The following is an 18,382-nucleotide window of genomic DNA, read 5'->3' on the forward strand; positions in this document are numbered from 1 at the left end:
AGGAGAGTAGCTCTGGGACTTGGAAAAAACACATAAACCTCGGAGCTGGGCTGCGGGATAACCTTCTTCCTATATTACTGCGGGAAGCGGTGCTCAAAGCTTTCCCTCTATGCATCAAGGAGGCGCCTCCTTGCACGAGAAGAAGGTCCATCTCCTTGCTATTAAAATAAATGGGAGGAGAGGATCGTTTATTAACGGCTTTTTCTTTTTCTTTTTATTTTTCTTTCTTTTTCTTTCTTTTTTTTTTTTTTTTTTTTTTTTCCATGTTTGGGTAAGAACATTCCATTTCCAGGTCTGAATATCAGATCCGCCTTTATCCGGAGTCACAGTGTGCAGTTGGCCGGCAGACCACCTCCATCCCAAGCCGTGTAGGGGAAAAAAAAACCAAAACTACCCCCCCCCCCAAAAAAAAAAAAAAAGCAGCAAACAACCAAACAACAACAAAACCAAAACATAAACAAACAAAATCAAGAAGACCCAGTCAGACACACCAAAACAATTTGGGACCTCACCAAGAGTCTGGGACGGAGAGGCTGGTTTAGTGGAAATAAGGCAGACGAACAGGTAAAATGTCAAATCAGCACACAGTGCTGGTAAGGAAGGGACGGCAGGAGAGGAGAAATCACTTGGAAAGATGAAAATCGCACATGTGCTTCTGATGACCCCATCAGATGCGAAGTCCTCCAGGAAATACATATTTGAAACAGCCAGGAAAAACAAACATGCCTTTTATAGACTTACTTGTCCCGCCATGAAAAATGCAAACCTCGGTATGGTGCGTGTGTACCCAGGGGGTGGGAGGGAGGAAGGGGGAATAGATTTTGTAAAGAATCCGTTGAAAGCTACCTTCATCAGGAATATTCATTTGCTTTGCCCTGCTCTCCAAGAATAGGCTGCAGCGTGAAAACCGCGGCAGCATTTGGAGCTAACGCGTGTGAGATGAACATCTGAGTCTGAAAAGTGACTGTCAGGAGCTCGTCTGGGTGTCAACCCAGGCAAGACTGGCTGGCAACACGGAGAAAGAAAAAAAGCGGGGTGTGTGGAGAGTTATAAAAAGGGACTTTATCAAGTCTACTTTTTTTTTTCTTTTTTTTTTCAAAGTTGGACAAATTCCAATGAATGATATTGGAAGAACGATTTCTAGTCGTGCAGGAGTTTGGGTCTGGGCAGAGGTACTCCCGGCCGCGCCGTTCCAAAGCGATGTAGACGTGCTGGAGGTCGAGGGAGGGAGCAGGGAACTGGATTAGAGAGCACTTTAGCAGTAAAGGTTTCACCGTTCCGATCCCCGACCCCCGACCACCACCTCCACGGAGCCGAACACGGCGCGGGCAGGCTCCCACGGGACATCTGATCCCGCTCCCCACTTTTCATCCCTTTCTTTCCCACCCCCTCCGGAAGGTGATCATCTGTTGTCCCCGCTGCGGGGCCCGGTGTTTGCCCGGTGCTTTGGAAACGCCGGCGGCAGGTGCCCCGGGGGGAAGTGCCCCCCTCGGCAGCGGGTGGACCCACGCCGCGTGGGGACACGCTGTCCTTCACAAGGACGTGGCCCGCTCCGCTTCGCCGCCCAAAGCAAAGCCGGGGGAGCGGAGCAAGGGCACGGCCTCCCCTGGGCACAGGGGCTCCTGGAGCCGGTGAATCGGGGCTCCCCGGTTGCTGCGGGGCCAGGAACGGCTGGGTTTCTCTCTGCTCCGTGACATACTCGGTTACCCACGAGCCCAGTGCTCGGGGCGAGCATCCGCAGCGCAGCACAGCGCGCACCGAGCGGGGCCACGGCTGGAGCTGGGGAAAGGAGGGGACATACAACAATTATTTACAATTTGGAGCATCGTTCTTAAGAACGTGTCAAGAGCACACCTAACAAAAGTATCAGCAAGCTGGAAAGTCAAGACGCCTAGGAAACCTCCCTGATCCAAACGAAAACAGTCGTGGGGCAGAGCCGCGTTGGCAGCACTGAGCGGGGCGCGGAGCCGGGCGGCGCGGGCCCCACGGGAGCCGTGGAGAGAGTAGCTTGGGATTGGGGCTCGTCCCTGAGCATGTCACCTCGCTGCTTTCCCGAATTAGTGGATGATCCCACCTCACTGGCGCTTTTAGCAGAAACCAAGGCGGCCAGAGGGAAGAGGAGTCGCTGACTGACACGGGGCTCTGCTGCTGCTGCTGCGAGAGTTTGCGAATCCGGCTCTGTCTCACCAAGCGTGCCCAGAAAATGCTTTCCGCTCTATAGGTGCGGCAAAGCCCCCCAGGTGTAGTGTCTCTACAGTATGGTTTCGATAGGAGAAAAAGCCCCAGATCCCTTTTAGCTCGGAGGGGTCTTTTTTTCTTTTTCGGGAGAGACTGGCATGGCCAAAGAGACAATGTTTCCTACGTTTTCGGGTATTTGAGATCTGATGGCCGGTCTCCGAGATACCGTCCCCGTGGGGATGGATCTCCGTAGGTGGACGGCAGCCAGTCGCTCTCCCGTAATTACCCTAAATCGAGTGTATTTATCACCTGGCCTAGCGTCAGTGGGAAGGGGCATTGCTCTGCTGGGGCACAACGGGGAGCTCTGTCCGGGGGACGTAGTCTCGCCAGCCTGCCCTTGACCCCCGCCGTCCTGCGAGGACACAGAAGGCCCCTGCGACCGGCCCCGAGGGTTGCGTGGCGGGGGGAACGCAGCCCCCCGTAAGTGCCCAGCCGCGCCCCGGCTCCCCCTCCCCGGGGTCGGCGCTGCTTGAATGGGCTCGCTGGAGCCGGGGCAGCCCGGAGAGACGCAGAGAGCGGTTTAAGCCTGCTGCCTACCCGCTCGCTTGGCATGCGTTGCCATTTCGATGGTATCTGCTTTTGGAGTCGTTTTATGGCTGGGGGAAATCTAATACAGTGAAGAGAAAGGAAGAGAATACTGTTGGCATTGAATGAACTCAGTGTGGTAATTTTCGGGCAAATGTGCGAGTTTCCATGCCAAAGCAAAGTGTTTTCTCGTCGGGTCTGCTCATACTCTGAAGGGAGGCGAAGACACCATTTAAGAAATCCAGCTGGTTGCAAATCATACATTTAATCTCTCAGCTGGAATGATTTAATGGATCAGTATCGAGTAACAGCCCTGGAAAAGTAGCCTCCTAAAAAAACAGAGATAAATCCTGATTGAATAATAGTAAATGAAAACCGTGGATTACAGTGACTGCAAGTCAGTATTTTCTTTGCAGTTCTCGAAAGATGCCCCCTCAGAGGGGCCAATCGAGCCGACAAAGCCCCGCGTGCCGGTTTGATGTTGGCGGCGGCAGGTCCCGGCCGCTGCCGTGCCCCCGCTTAACACGCCTGGGTGCGGGTTCCCCACTCGCTCCTCAAGCCCTGGGCACCTTCCGAAGCAGCTTGTGCGCTGCGCAGGCAGCAGGACAAACTCTAGCTCCGGCGCTCGGTGGCCGGGCGAACGCCGACACGCCCGGGCCAGAGGCGGCTCTGAGGCAGGGGACATCGGGGGCTCCTCCCGAGGGGACCGGCAGCCCCGAGCCCCGGCCCTGCCGTGACCCACCCGACTGCCTCGGGCCGGCACAGGGGCCTCGCCGGGATCCTCCTTCTTCCAGCAGAGAAGACGTAGGAGCGGGAGAAGGAAATACTAACGCCGGGAAAAGCGGAATTTTTCCTCGAAACGTGAAAACAGAAGAACAAACCCGTTGCCCCTCTCTGTCATTTTGGGTGGTGTGAGAGACAGAAGGAGAGGGATCTGCGCCCTGAAGCGGTATCGGGTGATAGGGAACGACGCGGGGCACAGGACCCGTGTCCCCGCTCTGCCGCAGCCCGCTGCCGGTGGGACCACCCGGGGTCGATGACGCGGCGGGGTCCCCTCCGGCCACCGGGGCTCCGGGGGTGTTTTTAACCCTCCTGTTGCCGGAACTTGAAGAGCAGTTCGGGCAAAGCCGTCATCGAAGGCAGGATAGCGGCCGGGAGTGCAAAAGCACTTGACTCGCCTCCCCTGGCCGAAGAGAAGGTCATTACCGCGCCTAATTAAAAGCAATTGCTCGGTAGGCGGGTGCTTCCCATTTGCACTAACCCGGGAGTTAGGCTGGCCCTCAGCAGCCTTTCCGTGTCGCCGCTCGGACCTCGCGGTGGGGGCTGCCAAGCGGGACCACGGCTTCTGACCCCAAAAGCTCCCCGGGAGACCATCCCGCACCCCGCTCTGCCCTGCGAGCTGGGCGAGGGTAGGACAGGACCGAGGCGTCAGCACACGCGTGGGCGCTGTCCACACACCCGTGGGCGCTACCCGAGCTGCCTTTCTTGGTCTTGCGACGGCGAGAAGCCGGAGATTTCTTTATTATTAATATTATTATTATTGTTATTATTATTACTATTTTCAAGAAACATTTTATTATTTATTCACAGCCCGGAGTAAGAGTATGAGGGCGAGAGGTGGGTTTGCTCTCAGGTTTCCCGCTGTTCTGTGTTACCGACCGTGTCACCGTCGGTGGCCTTCCAGCGGGGCGCTGGGAGCGGGTCCCCTCGGCGGCTGGGGACACACACCTTTGCCTGAGGTCATTTTCCTGCGGACAAAGAGGAGCGGGTGGACGCGGTAGCGCGGCAGCGGCCGCCCCGCAGCCCGCCCGGCCGGGCCGAGCAGCGTCGCCCTTATAAGGAATGCAATTCAAGGGCGAATGTCGTCAGCGCGGCATTAGCACATTTTTGTCATTAAATGTACTCCAGTAGTAATAGTTGTTTATATTTACAGGGCATTCTTGAACTCAAACCACATGCTCAAATCATCCCGAGATGAATGTGGAGCCGGTGAAAGTCAGGACTTTCCGAGGACGGTTTTGGTGGCAAGGGCAGCTCGGGTCAAAGCCAGTTTAGTTTGCTGTCACCTATTTTTAGGTATGGAAAATCTAAAAGAAGTTAAAGAAACGGGACATAGAAAAAAAAATATCAGAAAATGTTGCAAATCTCAATCTATTTTTTCTATGTTTGCATAATCATGAACACAATCCGTCTCTTTGCACTGTATATTAATCTGCATCTAAATTTAAAACCATTACTTCATTTTGGAAGACCTCTCCAAAACTTTTCTACCATTTCAATGTCTTACAAGGTTTTTATATAGAAAGGTTGTTAAAATTCTAATTTCTTTTTCTGCAGGTCATATGGACTTTGACAAATTGATATTTTATATTTCCTATTAATACTTTTTGCATTGTCATAAATTCATTAGTATAAGCTTTTGACAAAACTCTCCACCTGACCGGTCTGCTGAAATCATAGCTACTATCACCCTGCTCACTTCTGTAAGAGAAGTAAAACAGCTATTCTGAAAAGTGGTCATTTGCACTAACCAGAAAACAGTTGATAAAAAATCGGAAGGACTCAAAGGTGCTATGTAACATGTTACTTTCAGTCTATGCAATATCTATGACTAAATTTTCTATTAAGTGACTCATGTCTAACAAACATGTAAGCGGATATGTGTCCAATTTCTATTTAGGTACAGTATGCTTTAAAACATAGATTCATGGGTGTTTAATGTTATTAGTAACAGTACAGCTACAGAAATTCAAATAACAAATTCTTTCTAAAGTATTTGAAAAGGATTTGTGTCTTTTCCTTGATTTGTTTTTCAGCCAAGATCTTAAGCCTGGCCCTGTTCTTTTTGAAGACAGTGGCAAAGTTCCCACCTACACCCCAAGGAGCTGTGAAGTCAGTCAGAGTTTTTCCATGGACTTTGGATCAAGCCCATAACATGAGTCAATTTAAGAAGTGATTAATTCTCTTTCACAGAAATGAACATTGCCTTTACTTAGATAACTGCATCTCGAGGATTTTTCCACCCCCATATTCTAGGGTCCTAGATGAAATTATATGGTAAAAAATTCCCTGAAATGGGGCCAGTCCTCTCTATCCTCCCCCCACAGCAGGTGCTCACCTCCAGTCTGGGACTTGCTCTAGGTGGCACCACTCTTACACAAACCTGTTATTTTTGCCCTGTGACCTGTCTTCCCCGAAATCCTTCATGTATAAGGAGATGCAGGGAGTCACTGGAGCCAGAGCAGCAGCACCAGATATGATGAAAAGAAAGACCCATGCTCCCCATTCTTAATTTCTGGCATTAACTCCCCTACTTTCTTCACTCTGCAATCTCCCCACCTCCCTTCAATGAATATGCCCTGATTTTTTTTTTAAACAAGTGTTTTTACATGAGTAGGAATGGCTTTAATGCCCTCTGCAAGTAAGAGAAAACTCATCCACTCCTTGCCACTCACCACCAACTAAAACGAAAGAGTCAGGGTCTCTTTGGATGCAGTCCCTTTGGAAGACCAGGCTGTTTGGGTAGACTTATTCAAGCTGTAATGAAAACAGCTGACTTTGACAAAGTCACCTACTACCAAATTCTCCAAGGACAGCAATGCCTCCAGCACCGGGCAGGGGCAGGCACTGCTGGAGGATGATGGGCCCCTCCTGCAGCCTGGCTGCTCCCATATGTCCCCCCCAGCTGGTGCATGTTCATATCTGCCATACCTATCTCTCTCTGCTCAGCCAGCTTCAGCAGGGGGGGAAAGGTGAGCCCCTTGCTGCATTTTCATCTTGCTGTCAGTCTGTGCTCCATGTAGTTTGGCTGGACCCCAGAGCCCGCCTGGGACTCTTCAGATCACATCTGTGTTTGATTACTCTGTTTGGCGCATCTGTTTATGTCTATCTGTGGCATTATAAAGGGATCTCTGAGGCCTGTTTTGTTGTGTCATGCAGAAATGAAATGGTGTCAGCAAGTCAGTGCTGCAGCACGGTCAGGGACCTAGCAGCAAGAGCAGAGCCCAGGGAAGTGAGGAGAGGGGGCCACAGGGAGGAGCAAATGGGTGGCTGGGTTTTACCCACCAACACCAGCCCATGGACCCACTGCCACCAGCACTCACTGACATTTCATCTGCAAAATCTGCTTGTGTTTATGTGTGTTGTCATAATGAATGTTTCCTCATTTCTTGCAAACCCCTATTGTCCAAGGAAGGAGGTAGGAAGAGTTTGTACATTTGTGTGTATTTCCTGAATAATGACTTGGAAACCTGTGTTTGCTGGTCCCAGTTCTTCCTGCTCAGGTGTAAATCACTGGCATCTCCAGCTGGTGCAGCAGTGCTGGCTGGGGAAGACCAGAGTGGAAGAAGTGAGGACAGAAGCCAGACAGAGTTTATAGAACTCAGAATTTATTTATGGCATAATAGCAATTAATCTCACCTTTTAACTTTATGGCAACTCTATCTAGTGTCTGTTTACATTCAACCAGAAACAAAATCATTGTGTACAAGCAGGTCAGTGACACTGATAGTTCATAAATCTTCTGTCATTTGCAAACAGGTAAGTTTTATCCAGTCAAAATAGGTGGTGGAAGGCAGTGCTGCATTTCATCTATGGATCTGTTGAAATGGCAGATTTGCAAATGCAGTGGGTTGGTTTTTTTAACTAGATGTGGAGACCTAATTGACAATGCTTAAAAGAAAGGGGGGGACAAAATATTTTCAAGAACCCAAACTCAACTCTTCAAAACAGGCAAGACTGCTAATCTGACTGTCCATTACAGAGTGAAGGTCAGCAAGAAGAACACCCAGTGTGACCTGTGTGCTTCAGGATACTGGTACGGCTACAGGCACCTGTAAGCAAAAGTAGCATAAGCATTTTACAGCTGAGCAATCTGGGACAGGGAACTGGCTAACAAGCCTGGAATTCCAAACTCCTGATAGCCCAGTGTTATCTCAAACACCTTTTAAGACTCATTTGTAGAGGAAAACTCTCAGCCAAAAGAGCCTTATAAATTCCGTGAGCATTTGAGAAAGACAGGTGGAAATGTCACTGACACATTTTCCCATGTGCTTCATCAAGTCTTGCCCCCTCTGCCCATCAAGTTTAGCATTGTCCATTGGGGCAGGCATTGCTGTGACCTCTGAAGAATGCTGCTATTAATTACACAGCTTTGTTCTCTCACACTGCAAAGCCAAAAACCTGTATTTTACCTTTCACTATCATCAGCATTCTCTACCAAAATACAGTAATAGTGCAGGTTTTGTGATCTGATAGGACATAACACAGTGTACAGTTAACATTTCATCAGAGCCTGTTCTCCCAGAATTCTCCACCATTTCCAAAAAAATGGTAATGGTGATTTGGGCAGAGTTTCACTGGCAAAATGCTCTCAGTAAGCCATTGTTTCTGTGATGAAAAAATCTTGAAGTTGATGCACATGGTCTCTAACAGGTGCTCATTTCCTTTTATTTATTGACAGCATTATTCCTTGTGGAAACAAATATGGGCTTGAGGAGAAACTGTTTAGCTACTCGATTTTATTGCACAAAATTCACAGATTGAAGTCCCCTGTTGTAAGCCTGTACTTTACATTTCAGTGTCATCAGTGATGTCCACTTCCAAAAATAAACAGGAGACACTCATAAACTAAGGTATAATGAGCTCCAGAAGAAATAGTGTCCAGTGCTTGGATTGTGAGTCTTGTTGGTACAGACTTGAAAACTGTCTAGGTATCTGTTCTATGCATATGGGATATTTTACACTTCTCTGTCTTTACTAGGGAAAAGACACACATCCTGATTCGATCCTGCTGAAGAATAAATCCCCTTAAATATGTCTTACATTTTATATAGTGTTGTACAAATTTGTATCCATCTCTTTGCTACATCTCAGACTGCTTCTGTTGATTTTTCCCAAAATTTTGCCAGTTTGTCTCTACAGCTTAAATAATACTGTCCTGAATTTAACATAACATGGCAGTGGAGTGGGATCGCATGAGAACTATTTCAACTCTATTATGAGATAAACAAACATTTAAATCAGTTACCACAGCTTGGACTGGTACAGCAATGAAATGAAGGGGGATATCCACCCTGACATTCACTAGTTTGCCTTACTTTTACTATCTATTAATTACTTTTTATAGACATCTATATGCTGGGTTGTTTTTTTTTTTTCCTGAGACAAATTTAATATAGTCAATTTTTAACCACATTTTTTTTCTTTCTGGATTTCTTTGCTTCATTCTCAATGCAGCAACATTTCCTAACCCAGAGTCATTTCAAAGTGTCAGTGATATGCATTGTATTCCCTCTGATTGTTAACGAAGATGTCAAAGATGATGTCAAATTCTGCTCTCACTAAATACTCCTTTCTTTATTTGATATACTACCATTAACCCTGATGATTTTTTTAGAGCCATTCAGGCACTTTTGCAACTTCATGCATTCTCTCACAAATTTAAAATTAATTTCTATGTAAGCTTTTACTATGCAACAGTCTAATAAAATGCACATATTTTATCTCTTTCAGCATCCAGTTTTGTGATTAGATGGGAAAATTAATGATCAGTTTTCCATGCCAGGATTCTTTCTTGACAACCCTGTTATAATCACTTTGCACATGTAAAAGAGGTCCAACGCTTCCCTGAAATCATTAATTTATTGCACATGTGGTATAAAACAAGGACTAAGTTTAAGCCCCAGGTGTGAGGAGGATCCAGGAAGGGTGACAGCAGTGAGGGAAAGTTGTCATGTGGAATAATTAACTTAGTGCACTCCCAAACAAGTGATTTTTCTCTCTTTCCTTTTTTTTTCCTTCCTGGAACAGTTTAAACTCAAGGAAGGAACAGTGTGTTGGCTGAATGAATTGTTTTGCCATGGGCCACTCCTTGTCATTGTTTTTCCTAGAGGATCTCAGCATTTTCCCCGCACATGACTGATGTCATATTGAGGATAAGACCCTTGGAGCTTCCAGGACAAGGTTTGGGTTGGATGCACATCCATGGCAGGTTGCATACAGCAAGGCAACTTCAGAGTGGAAAACTCTGTATTAAAAACTAAGAGAAATTCACAATAAAAATATTTTGTTATCTGAAAAGCCAGAATCATTTAATCAAGAAAAGCCAACTTTCTGGGAAAAGAAGGGGAACAAATTCTCAATGAGACCTGTATTTTTTTTTTTTTTTTTTTTGTGAATATTTCATCCTGTTCTTCCCAACATCAGAGGTTTATCTCTTAATATACTGATTTCAAAATGGCATGACTCTGACTATCCCATTTATAGTAGGCTGGGAGAAGCCTCCTGGAATAACCAGAAATCATAGGCTAGAAAGAAGGGAGAAGTGATAGCAGGGTACATGCAGAATATTTGATTGGACCTCTGGGACTATGAAATCTAGGCATCAAAAGCAAAGTAAACCAAATCTTTGTTTTGATTTGGCCTGCGGGTCAGTGGAGACATCAATTCTGGACCAATCAACAGCATTTGACAAAACAAAAACTGTCTTTACTAGCACCAAAAACTAACTTCTTCTCCTCTAGCACCTTCACTTTCTATCACTTGACAAAAAAGACATTTAATTTCTTCAGCTGCCATAAAATTTGGCAGTCCACTTGCCACAGTCACAGGTCAGACTGGTCAATAGGCCCTCTTATGTGCCTCTTCTGCTTGCCCCTTGTGCAGCTGGTCTGCCTTCCACAGCACACCATCAGGGGGCCTGTGTCACCAAGCGCCAGATTTTGGCCCCTTCTCCACTTCCCCAGGCACGCTAACGAGGCCCATCAGCCTCCAAGCCGATTTTAGCCTAGGAACCTGCAGCTGTGGAGCTGTCCCCAGACCTTTCCCTCACCCCAGGGCTCCCGCCTGCCCCAGCTGCCCCATGCCCAGCCTGCTGGAGGCTGGGCTCCCTCCTCTCAGGAGCTACTCCACAGTTTCCAGCTGCAGCTTTGGGAAGAGACAACCAGTCCCAGGATTCTGGGGCTGACTGGAGCTGTAGCATTGCCTCCTCCAGAGGACCCCTCCACGCCACGGCGCTCCTCTTCCTCCTCAGTTCCTTTAACAACGCTGCCACAGCACTGGCACGGAGGAACACGCGCGGGCGTGAAGATCGTTCGTGCAAAACACGTAACGCAAACGCCTGTCCGTCACCGCATCCATCGCTCATCTGGCCCCGCGGAGTCAGCCCGTGTCCCGCCCGGGCCGCTCCCGGACGTCGCAGGGGTGACCGGCAGGGTGTCTGTGACCGGCAGGGTGTGTGTGCCCGGCAGGGTGTGTGTGCCCTGCAGGGTGTGTGTGTCCGGCAGGGTGCCGGTGCCCGGCAGGGTGTGTGTGCCTGGCAGGGTATCAGTGCCCGGCAGGGTGCCGGTGCCCGGCAGGGTGTGTGTGTCCGGCAGGGTGCCGGTGCCCGGCAGGGTGTGTGTGCCTGGCAGGGTGTCAGTGCCCGGCAGGGTATCAGTGCCCGGCAGGGTGTCGGTGCCCGGCAGGGTGTGTGTGTCCGGCAGGGTATCAGTGCCCGGCAGGGTGTCAGTGCCCGGCAGGGTGTCAGTGCCCGGCAGGGTGTGTGTGTCCGGCAGGGTGTCAGTGCCCGGCAGGTGTCGGTGCCCGGCATGATGCCGGTGCCCTGCAGGGTGTGTGTGCCCGGCAGGGTATCAGTGCCCGGCAGGGTGTCAGTGCCCGGCAGGGTGTCAGTGCCCGGCAGGGTGTGTGTGTCCGGCAGGGTATCAGTGCCCGGCAGGGTGCCGGTGCCCGGCAGGGTGTGTGTGTCCGGCAGGGTCTCGGTGCCCGGCAGGGTGCCGGTGTCCGGCAGGGTGTCAGTGCCCGGCAGGGTGTGTGTGTCCGGCAGGGTATCAGTGCCCGGCAGGGTGCCGGTGCCCGGCAGGGTGTGTGTGTCCGGCAGGGTCTCGGTGCCCGGCAGGGTGCCGGTGTCCGGCAGGGTGTCAGTGCCCGGCAGGGTCTCGGTGCCCGGCAGGGTGCCGGTGCTGGCAGGGTGTCAGTGCCCGGCAGGGTCTCGGTGCCCGGCAGGGTCTCGGTGCCCGGCAGGGTGTCGGTGCCCGGCAGGGTCTCGGTGCCCGGCAGGGTCTCGGTGCCCGGCAGGGTGCCGGTGCCCGGCAGGGTGTCAGTGCCCGGCAGGGTGTGTGTGCCCGGCAGGGTGTCAGTGCCCGGCAGGGTCTCGGTGCCCGGCAGGGTGTCGGTGCCCGGCAGGGTCTCGGTGCCCGGCAGGGTCTCGGTGCCCGGCAGGGTGCCGGTGCCCGGCAGGGTGTCAGTGCCCGGCAGGGTGTGTGTGCCCGGCAGGGTGTCAGTGCCCGGCAGGGTGTCGGTGCCCGGCAGGGTGTCGGTGCCCGGCAGGGTCTCGGTGCCCGGCAGGGTGCCGGTGCTGGCAGGGTGCCGGTGCTGGCAGGGTGCCGGTGTCCGGCAGGGTCTCGGTGCCCGGCAGGGTGTCAGTGCCCGGCAGGGTCTCGGTGCCCGGCAGGGTCTCGGTGCCCGGCAGGGTCTCGGTGTCCGGCAGGGTGCCGGTGCTGGCAGGGTGTGTGTGCCCGGCAGGGTGTCAGTGCCCGGCAGGGTGCCGGTGCCCGGCAGGGTCTCGGTGCCCGGCAGGGTGCCGGTGCTGGCAGGGTGCCGGTGCTGGCAGCGCAGTGTCGCGGTGCGCTGTCCCGCCCGCGGCCGCCGGCGCTCCCGCCGCGGGCGCTCCCTGCGGGCGGCGCGGGGCCAGGCCGGGCCCGCAGCGCCACCTGCTGGCCCCGGGCGGGCACGGCCTGGCCCCGCGCCGCTCCGGGCCCGCGGGGCGAGGCGAGGCGCGCCCGCTCCCCGGGCAGGCGCTGCCACGGGCGCTAATCAGCTAATGAGGGTTTTCCACCCTCATAGGCAGGCGGCTGGGAACTGATTATTAGTGGGATTCTAAGGAAGAAAAGCTTTGCGGTTCCCATTCTCCCGGTGTATTAATAAACCCCAAATTTTACGATGCGATGATGCTTTATGAGGCTTGAGAATCCGTTAAAGCTTAGTGAAGGTGTCACATTGCAGACACTGCGTCCCTGTGTGATTTAGACACCTCAGATTAACGACAGCAGGAGGGCTCACCCTCAATGGCCTCAGGCTCACACATTGCTCACGCCCGGTGCATCTTCAGTGCATCTCAGTAGCACCAGCGAGAAGCAAAGCATCTACAAAAGAGGATGAGAGGGCTCCAGTTCTCGTTTCACCTCCTCCAATTCTCATTTTGCCAATTCAATTTGTCACTCCAATTCTGAGTTTCTCAACTGAATCAACTCCAGCAGAGTTGCTCATTAAAGCCATGGGCTTTCTGGTCCAGGCATGAGACATGAGATGGTTGTAACAGAGGGAGTGGGGACTCCTGAGGAAAAAGGTCTGTTGCTGACACTGCTGCCATGGAGACTGGAGACTGGACAGAGACAACTGGGGCAGCCTTGGGATGAGGAATGAAGGAGGGATCAGTAGCTAGTTGCAGGTCAGTGCAGAACATTGCCTGTTTATTCAGGTGAGAAGGGCTCCAGTCCAGCTGGGTGGTGATTCTCAGGGCTGTTTTCTAAACCACTTTCTTCTTAGGAACACAGGAATATGCACATTGTACCAGGCTTAGCCATACTGTCCACTGGCCTGGCCTGACCTGACACCAACTGAGTGTACATGCTGCAGAGAGAGGCATGGGAACCCTCTTGTGTCAGTGCCTTGCAAATACCTGCTTCATTTCTGTGCCCTAAAACAGGGACTAGACCCCAAGGCAATGGTTCTAATCCATTTCAGTAACTGAATGTGTAGGAGTGTTATCCTGTTCCTGTCTGAGATTGCTAGCTATGGTTCTAACTTCTCTAGGTAGCTCCAGAAGGTCTAAGGATGCTCAAGTCCAGGTCATTTGCACACACGCCTTCCAGCCTCTTTCCCTAGCTTCCCACACACGATGGCAAATACTTCCTCTGTTAAAGTGCTGGATTCTCATCCTATCACCCAGTTTCTATCCAGTGGGTGATGGTTCACATTGCACACTGTGTTCTTAAATGCAGAAACAGATGCTGTTCATGTATATTTCATTGGGCCGACCTGTTATGCAAACCCAGGCAGTGACTGATAAAGCTCACAAATTCCTTTGTCCATAAATCCATGACGTGCCCTACATTCTGCTGCCATGCTGCCGTACACATCTCAGCCCTTCTGGTTAAAGCAGCTTCTCCTTGAACCTGGCAAATGTGACAACTGTTAAAATATGTTACATTATCTGTAGAAGTCACGTGTTCCCTCTTTCTAAATGAGTTAATGCAGCTACAGTTTAAATTTTTTTAAATAATCCATTACCTGCTTAACTGATTAGGTGTTGACATTGATTTCATTTGAGCATGTTGAGGAGGTCTTGTCAGACCTTGTTAAGCTAGAAATGCTTCTGCCACCACTCATACATGACAGCAGCCTCATTTTCTAACTTAATGGCATTGGCTTTATTAGGAGTGCATTTGCCATCATTCATCTGTCCAATCAGAGCTCTACAGCACTTGGCAGGAGATGCAGCAGGGAACATTTCTCTTCTGTAATGATATGTAGGTCAGTCATCCAACACAGTATTTAGCCTCCACTGGGACAGGTACAATGGCATGAAGCCAGCCACAGGAATTTGCTCTTAGAGGCAATTTAAACAGAGTTGAGTGCCCTCTAGCTCAGCTATCCAGAGGTCTTAGAACTTAGTCCCAGTCACAAAGGTCATGAGTGTCTAGCACCACCCTTGTTTCATTAAAGATAGATGCATCAAAATTGAGTATCTATGCTGTTGAGCCATAGGAACTATCAGGGATTGCTTTCTCTTAAAAAAAAAAAAAACACCTTTTAACAGGAAAGCTCACAAAAGTTTTGCATAGCTCTCATGAGACCAGGGATTAATCCAACATGGAGGATCTGTTTGCCTTTCTCATCTCTCATGATCCCATTCCTTGCCCTCACTCCATGCTCTGAGCTCACCCCAATCTGGAGGAAGGGGTGGTTATGTAGCTGTGCAGTGTTACTTAAATATGTGCCAATGTAGTCACTCAGCATACGGCTCCAAATACTCTCACACCCAATGACAGGAGGAACAGATTTCCTTTTCATGCTCAAAGCTTGACTTAGCATCCTTAACAGACAAAGGACAACTGACCAAAAAATATTTAAGCAGTCTCGGACACCTTATTAGTATATACATAGAAATGAGATTAAATGTAACCAATTTAGCAGCTCTCAGGTCACCAAATCCCCTCTACATTTACAAAAACCTCAGACAGTACAGTCCATTGGTGAAGACTTGGTCCAGGAGGGTTGAGAACTCAAGCATCTGGTAGCAGAAGAGCTGAACATTCACAGTTCTTGCAAGATTCGGGTAAGACCATGTAAGACAAAGTGTCACAATGTGAAAATGCAAAACTGTTGCAGTGTCAACTGATGTTGAGGTATGACGTTAGACTGCAAAATCTTGAACTTCCATTGCCACAAAAGGAATAGACAGACCATACTTTCATGTGGAATTAATATCTCCAAGACATGTTTTGTCCTGCATACTGTCAAAGCCTGAATAGGGATACAGAGTGAAGTAAATATTTTCTACCTCTCTTTCAGTACCCAGCCTTTTTTCTTCTATCATGTGGCCAATAGTTTTATATGTTCATTATTGCTGTGAGGATGTCTCTTCAGAGCTGATGCCTGTATTGCATCATAAATTGATTAGTAAAGTGTTTGACTGGGAAATAGGTAGAGCTTTGTAATTCAATGGCAATCTAAATCCAAGAAGAAGGAACCAGACAACACTGTGGGTAGTCACATGCTACAGAGAAGAAGTTCAGAAGCCCAGGGCACAGGACATATAAACCCTACTGCAAGATAAATACTTCTGTTACTTTGACTATGAAAAATATTATAAGTCTAGATTGTCTGAACTGGACTCTGAACCTAGCTCAGGAATGCATTTAAGTTCCAGAAGAAAGCCCACGCTGCCCAGTTTTTAGCACCACCAGACTCTTGGGGCACCTCCATGCTGTGCATCAAAGCACCCTGTCAGGCTCTTTCTGTGCTAGCAGAGCAGAAAAAGGGCAAGAAACAAAGGGACAGGCAGGAGCTAAGGACAGGCTGGGGCTCTGCCCTCCCAGCTGCACACTCTGCCCTTAGTGCAGGATTGTCCTTGCTCTTGCCCTCCTTCCTGGCCTTGTGACTTTGCTTTCCCAGCTATGCCACAAACCAACCTCAGCAAAAGAGAGGAATGTGGCACTGACACCAGTGCCAATAGACTGGAGGAAGCTTCTGGGGTGTAGAATCACATCGCTTCAACGCAGTAGTATCCTATATTCTAATATTTTAAAATTAGAATATTATAATTCTCAGGTGACTGAAAGCACCTGATGTTGTGAAGCAGAAAGAGTTTTCAGATATTCTGCTGCCCTGCATCTAGCATGTTTTAGCTCTTCACATTTTCCCACACAAACACACCCGCTTTTTGGATTGCCTTCCGGAGACTCCATCTATTAACTGTGCATTTGGTCTGTCTGACTCATTTAGATGCACTGGGTCTTCTTCCTGGAGCTAAAGGGCTTGTAGTTAAGTGTTGCTGTACCTAAATTAGGTGATTTGGGTCTGTTCATATGTAAAAAATTACTATATTAATTTACCTTCATTAGGATCAACTACTGCCTTGCTGCCTTCTGGGAGAATAATGCTCGACTTGTCTGAGAATAGATGTTTCAAATTGCTTATGGTTTCTAGCTCCATATATGAATTCTAAGTCATGGTCCAAATTTACCCTGAGTTCAGGTATGCAGTACTGCCATCTTCAATGATACTGCATGGTGGGATTTTCATAGGAAGTCTATGAAAACCTACTTTAGGTGAGGGACTTAAGGTCTGGAAACCCACCCTCTCAGAAAAGTGTTCATAAATCCTACATGATGAAAAGTCTTTCAGAAATATGAACCCCTTACAAAGAAGACGAATGTTTGCCAGCCAATGTTTTTCTCATTTTCGGGTGGCTATGACCAACGAACAGTGGGGTGGCAGGAGATCCTTGTGATTAACACTCAGCAGACCCCGTTCACATCCCAGCTCTGTCTCTTATTTCCACGCCTCTTGGCCAGTCCAAAGGAAGTAACTAGATGTGTCTGAGAGGTGTTGATCTGCACAACAGCCTTTTTGTTGGGGCACTCATGACAGCTGCCAGACAGCCAGAAATCCAGTGGATTCCTGGTGGAATCTTAGGCAGGGCAGTGGGTTGTCTCTAAAAACAATATAGTCCTAACCAAGATGACAGACCTGGAAGGTGTTTATTCCTCAGATGACTGTGTGCATCTTACTGCATACATAATTCATAAAATAGGGTCAGAATTTATGAGATAGGGTCAGTAATTATTTATTTTTTCTGATTCCCTTAGGTTATATACTTTTTCTCCCAGAAGACAACTGCAGGCTACACTGACTATGAATAGCCCTGATCCCATTTGGGACCTCTAGATGGTACTGTAATATAATAATATAGTAAACTAACAGATGGGTACTTCTAAAAAAAAGTCAATTTTGCAGGAAAATGCCACAAAAGGAATAAATGGGTTAGCCAAGTTCTAGCTTCTGTAGCTAGACTGTATAAAATATATGTAATGAGCAAGCATAGCCAAGAGGAGGATTTTTGTTCCTAAGATGTACCTGATGGAAATTCTAAACTATTGCTAACCCTTTCATGTTGTACAAATCCACTCTCTGTACCCACCCTTAAATACCTTCCAGCTTAAAAAAAGCCAAGCATAGAAAATGACCTCTTGTTACAGAACCCAATGCACCCTCAGTGGGTGACACAAAAATCAGTTTTCTCTGCTTTGCAATGGGCTTTCTCTGGCAGTCCCTTTGAACACAGGTAACTATCAGCAGGAGGCTATCACACCCTGCTCCAGCATTTCTGAAGAAAGAATTTCAGAGATTCAAAATCCCTGAAAAGGGAACACCCCTGTCAAGGAAAGTCTTTGAAGAGACACTAAACATATATTTATAATTACAGATGAGGTGATATAGTATGCACAAGGAATAAAGACAGGCAGTGTGTCCTAGGGGCATGGCAGGAGAGGTGACATGCATCATGAAGCTTTGTTAAACTGCTCACTGGGGCTGAGGAAACCTGAGGCTGGTGTCTCCTATCACTTTCCATGTCACAATGCAATCCTTTTGTTTGCAGGAGTGTGCACACCTCGCATACACTATTGATATCCCTTAAACCCAAGACAGAACCCAGGCCCGCCTCAAGAAGGGAACAAAATCTTGTTCACAGACCCAGTGCAGATGGCAGAAAGGATGCAGGGCAGATTTTTAGGTAGCTCAGCTCAGTGTACTCCCTGTGAGAGGCCTGAACTCAGGCAAACAAGCCCCAGGAGGATTGCTTGGAAAGAGTTGGAGACTTGCTGCCATTTGCCTGGAAGGCTTGGAGAGAAAAGCAAAGCCAAAAACAGCCAGAACGTGTACGTTTCTATTTAGAGATCTAGTTGTCTCCATCTCTTTGTGTGTGTGCACATATGCATGCAAGAGTGATTATGATCTCAGAATGAAAGCAGTTTATTAAAGCAGTCAGTTGTTTTCATAGTAGGAAGACATACATGTGTGCATACACACACACATACATATACATATATATATT

Source organism: Lonchura striata, chromosome 3 (genome assembly GCF_050655825.1).
Source record: "Lonchura striata isolate lonStrDom1 chromosome 3, ASM5065582v1, whole genome shotgun sequence".
In the NCBI taxonomy this organism is placed as follows: Eukaryota; Metazoa; Chordata; class Aves; order Passeriformes; family Estrildidae; genus Lonchura; species Lonchura striata.